This window comes from Patagioenas fasciata, chromosome W, assembly GCF_037038585.1.
Source record: "Patagioenas fasciata isolate bPatFas1 chromosome W, bPatFas1.hap1, whole genome shotgun sequence".
In the NCBI taxonomy this organism is placed as follows: Eukaryota; Metazoa; Chordata; class Aves; order Columbiformes; family Columbidae; genus Patagioenas; species Patagioenas fasciata.
In genome coordinates this window covers 46,712,239-46,716,981 of record NC_092559.1, presented here as the reverse complement: position 1 = coordinate 46,716,981, position 4,743 = coordinate 46,712,239, and the positions used below count along the sequence as shown (strand labels likewise).

Below are 4,743 nucleotides of genomic sequence, written 5' to 3'. Positions count from 1 at the left end.
CTTTCTGATTTAACATGGTTTTGGGTCATACTTGCAAAGTGTTTCATCACATACAATGCTTTTGACAATTGGTTTTGTGGTGTTTCCCCTACTTTCCTCCCCCCCTTTTTTTTTTTTTAAACCAACAAACAAACAAACAAAAAGTTCGGAATCAGATACGTGTATTGGATCTTGACTACGTACTCAAAATAACAAATCAAATTTAGAGGTTCCTCTTTAAAAAGCTCTAAGTAATTTAAAGCTGTGCCAAGTTCTGATAATTGGGTTGAACGTTCAATAATTTTTACAGAATGATGCCAATCGTTATCTTCACACCAAACCACTACAGCTTTATGAGACTGCCCAGAACCATCAACAAAATTACTACCTAACTATATAGACAATTACTCTAATGCGCAAGGATGCATCCTAAGAGGGAGCAAGGTGGAATTTTAGCAGTGAAATCTTAGCAGTGGAACCGGTTCCCGTTTTGTAATTATCTCCCCAAAAAAAATTCTTTTGGTACCAAATAGAAATATGCAAATTAAAATACTGAGCTCAGTTATGAAAACCAAATACCAAGTTCAAACATGGAGATGGATCACAGTTACACTAATTTAAGACAATCTCTCAATTTTTGCATTGCACCTTTGAACTGCCTACTGCTCAGCCAGGCAGAGGTACCGCCGGGTCTCCCTGACAAAACAGGTTAGTGTGCACTGGAGCCCCATTGGCACCCGCCCCCCCGCCGTCGCAGCAAGCTGGACCAGGTAAGGCTTTTATTAGTGTCTCATCTGGCGCGCTACAACTGTTATCCCAAAACCAGGATTCTTTACTTGGTGTGCATACAAAAGAGCCAAATCCAGCACATCCAGATGAGACACAGCCTATCACAGAGTTGCGCAAGTCTGGATACCAGAATAAAGCTAGCATGCTAGAAAGAAAAATAACAGCTACTACACACAAAATTTTACCATTACATTCACGCAGTAAAGAGCTAAATTACTCATGATCTTCTGTAATATCATAAAACGTACATTTTGAGTCAACGGATTCTCATGATTTAACAGACTGTGAACTTATCGTACCATATAACAAAGACCTATCAAAATTGCAACATGCTTAAACAGATACCCACAAAGAAAACAGGTTATTAAGAAAAGCATCTTGTAGACTTTAACAAGTTTACTGTGACCTGTGTGTTATCAGTCAATTCTCCCCCAGCTTGTTGAAGTTCAAATCGCCCCGCCTGTAAAACTGACTGAAATGATTTAATGATTTCTTGTCCGAGTGCTTTCCTATGTTTTAAAACACCTCTCAATACCGATTTTTCAGGAACACAACTGAAAACAGTCATTCCTGGCCCCATCTTGCAAGTAAAAACCTTGAGAAGTGGGAGGGAGGAGGGGAAGCACAGGGCTGTTTGCAGCATGAGTGGGAAAAGCGGGGAGAAGGTTTTACGGTACACTTAAAAACAACTGGTAAAACAATTAACTCACGTTCCTGACAAGCTGCTTGATTTTCAGAGGGGCAATACACAGAAGCATGTAATATGTACTGTAAAACCCGCAAATAACATGCTGATAGCAAACATTAACATTCTCTACTGCTAATTTCAACACCAGTGCTTCCTTAACTTCTAAGGTTTCAACCTGCTCATTGATGGTCTCTTGAAGGTGGTCAATAAATTGCATGTAATTCTCATTGGGATCCTGATTGATAGTTGCAAATGATTTTTTGGTTTCAGGCACCTCTCTCATAGCTTAATATTGCTGACTGTTGGATTCACTCGCTAATAGCTCATCTGATCTGTCACACAGTTCTTTTGCCCAGTTCTTATCCGGCGACTCCTTCTGCTCTCTCATGGAAGTTGGAGGCTTAAAAGGTGGTAAAGGCAGATACAAATTGGTAAAAGGACTGACAGTACACTTCCTCCCCCCGCCCCGGACTGCTGAGTTATCAGGGGTGCTGAAAGCACAGCAGGTGATAGAATAGGGAGGGTATCAAAGACACGAACTGGGTAGACTTCACAGTGACTTTCAGGATTCTTATTAGGCTGCAACGCTACAAAAAGTCCAGCAGCAGCAGACCGTTCAGCCACAAAAATCTTTTATAAGCTTCCATGTAGTTACTAATGATTTAGCTGCTTTATCATCTCCATTGCTGTCCTTATTCCATAATTTCTGCCTTTTATCATCCCAAAGTTAACGTTTAAAAGCCTTCTCGGTTTCTCCCAAATTAACAGTCTATAAATGTTACTTTCTTCCCATTCAAGTCCCCCCACAGAGAGAATACGCAGGAGGTGCCCAACCACGGCCTGTTCTTCAGAAAACACGTTTCGCTCCATAATTTCACTCTTCCTAAAGTAACTAACCCCGATAGCTGCTTGATACAATCTATACCCCGCTTTTCTAAAAAGCGCTGAAATAAATTTAGGGCTACCTCAAAATCCATGTCGCCGGTCAGCGCTTCAACCTTTCCCGTTATCCTTGTTATCTTTGTTATCTTTGTGATCCTCGTTATCTTTGTAATCCTTGTAATCCTTATTATCTTCGTTATCTTCGTTATTCTGGTTATCCTCATTAACCTAATGATCCTTATTATCCTTGTTAACCTTGTGGCAACCTTTCCAGTAGCCCCTGCAGACGGCAGACCCCTCTCGGACGGTCCAGGCTTCTGAACGATACGTCGCGTCGAACAGCGTTCAGTTGATCTTTGCCCCCCGGTTCACTGCTAACCAGTGCTTTTCTGCATCCGCCGCTCTGAGTGGAAACTTCAGGTCCCTGTTCGGGTGCCACTTTTGAGCAGCGGAGGAACACGCAGGTCGACTCAATATGAGTGATAAAGCATAGTTCGATTTATTAGCCCGAATAGCATATACTTATACAGTTCATGATAATTATGCATACCTGTCACCTACTAATTGGCTTAAACTCTAACAGTCACATTTGCATGGTCCTCCTACTTGCAGCTGCTAGCTATGCTTATTCTACATTCTTGTGCTGTTGAAAGCTGTTTGTGAAACTCTGCCAAGGTCTCAGTGACCTTGCTGATTTTACTGAGTCAGCGGTTCCCACTGCAGCCTAGTCTTGCTACTTATGCTAAGGCCTTCAGAACAGGCTCTGCTCGTACAACTGCTCTGCAGACCCATGTCCCCCATTCTCAAACAATTCTCCAACATAATTAGATTGTATGAGTTGATGAGATATAACTGGTGCGAGATAAGAAAAATCACATCCATTAATTTTAACAAAATCACAAACACAAAAATTTGAATGATTTCTAATATTTATCATCATTGCATCTACTAATATAGAGTTGCAAGTGGTCCTCAAGCACACACAACCTTTGCCAATATACGCTAATACCGTTTCTCGATTGTCAGGACGAACCTCAAAGTGGTAAACATTCTGCCCAGTGTCCAGGCAAATGTCTTGAGTACTGATTGTATTACTTTCACAGATGAATCCTTGCTGTTCTCACACAATGCAAGATTCTAAATTGACAGTTTGCCATTTTTCATCTGTTTTTCGGGCCCATACTCTGTGCTCGAAAGGATAGAGTATAGTTCCATTGTGGTTCAACCCTAATGCAATGATTGGGTAAATTATGTATATTGTAGCATTATGTATGGTTAACAAAAAGATCGTGGGTGTGTTCGTGATGGGGTTATAGGTAAAGTTTACCAAAGTCCACCAGGACTGGAGTTCTTTCTCAAGTTCAGTGGCACTGTCCCAGACAATTTTTTGAATTTCGGTAGGAAAAGTGCCTTCTTCACCTTCCCTTTTGATTGAGGCAGCCACTGATTGCATCCACAGTTGTGCCTGAATACAACTGAGAGCCAGAGAGGTTATTTTGGACTACACCAAATGCATCTATTATCAATTTGTGATCTTTTACATTTACCTTTTCCCATTTTGGTAATACTTTGGATAACAGCCGTTGGTTAGTTCCCAAAGCCAATAGGGAAGACCGCAAAGGGATTTGTAATTTTGCTAAATCACTAGTTGTAGCAGCCAATTTGTTCATTAATATCTCTGAATCAATACCATTTAGAACTCCCAGTCCTGTCCCAAACACACCAGTTAGGTCTCTCGGTGTTCTATTAGGAATTCATTTCCTCAGCCAGGTTGTCCACCCTTCAAAGGAGGTCCTTAAGAAAGGAGAGCAGGCTGGCTGAATCTCAGAAATGTTATTTTGCATTAACAACTCAACACGCTTGAGAGACCATTCTGGATTGAACAACATTTGTTGTTGGCCTACATTTTTTATCACATATGGTCCAATTTCAAAAATTTCTGGACTAGGTACCGCTATTGGTTGGGTGGTAGGTGTCATGACCTCTATTCTGAGTTCCCCTCAATGTTTGGTATTATTTTTACCTCACATTACTTTATGAGTATATTGTATCACAGCCAAATTTAGCCAACAATTTTGGCTTTGTTTTTTTGCATGATATTGTAGAGCCATGTAGTCCAATTCCATAGCTGCTTACAGGTTCGGTGAGGGACTCGGTAATCAGTTTGCATTGCACGGAGAGGTTGTCACCCTGAACCACCAAAAAAGTGAGTAAAGTTTTATTTTTAACATCTAGTGTGAAAACGCTGTCTTTGTTGTGATAGGTTACTATTGCTACAAGTGTCACTAGGGGTTCGGGGACAGCATTCATTTTAAATTTGTGGTTCAGGCCTAATCGTTCTGACCGGTTTGCATTATTGTTTCGCCAATTACACACCACTCGGATGGTCCTTGTTAAAGTGAAGT

At 40.9% G+C, this 4,743-nt stretch overlaps 1 pseudogene; it reads right to left on the bottom strand.

The window, feature by feature from the left end:
* Nucleotides 1-2,449: 2,449 nt before the first annotated feature.
* Nucleotides 2,450-4,317, bottom strand: LOC136114543 (uncharacterized; annotated as a pseudogene).
* Between the last annotated feature and the right edge of the window lie 426 nt (nt 4,318-4,743).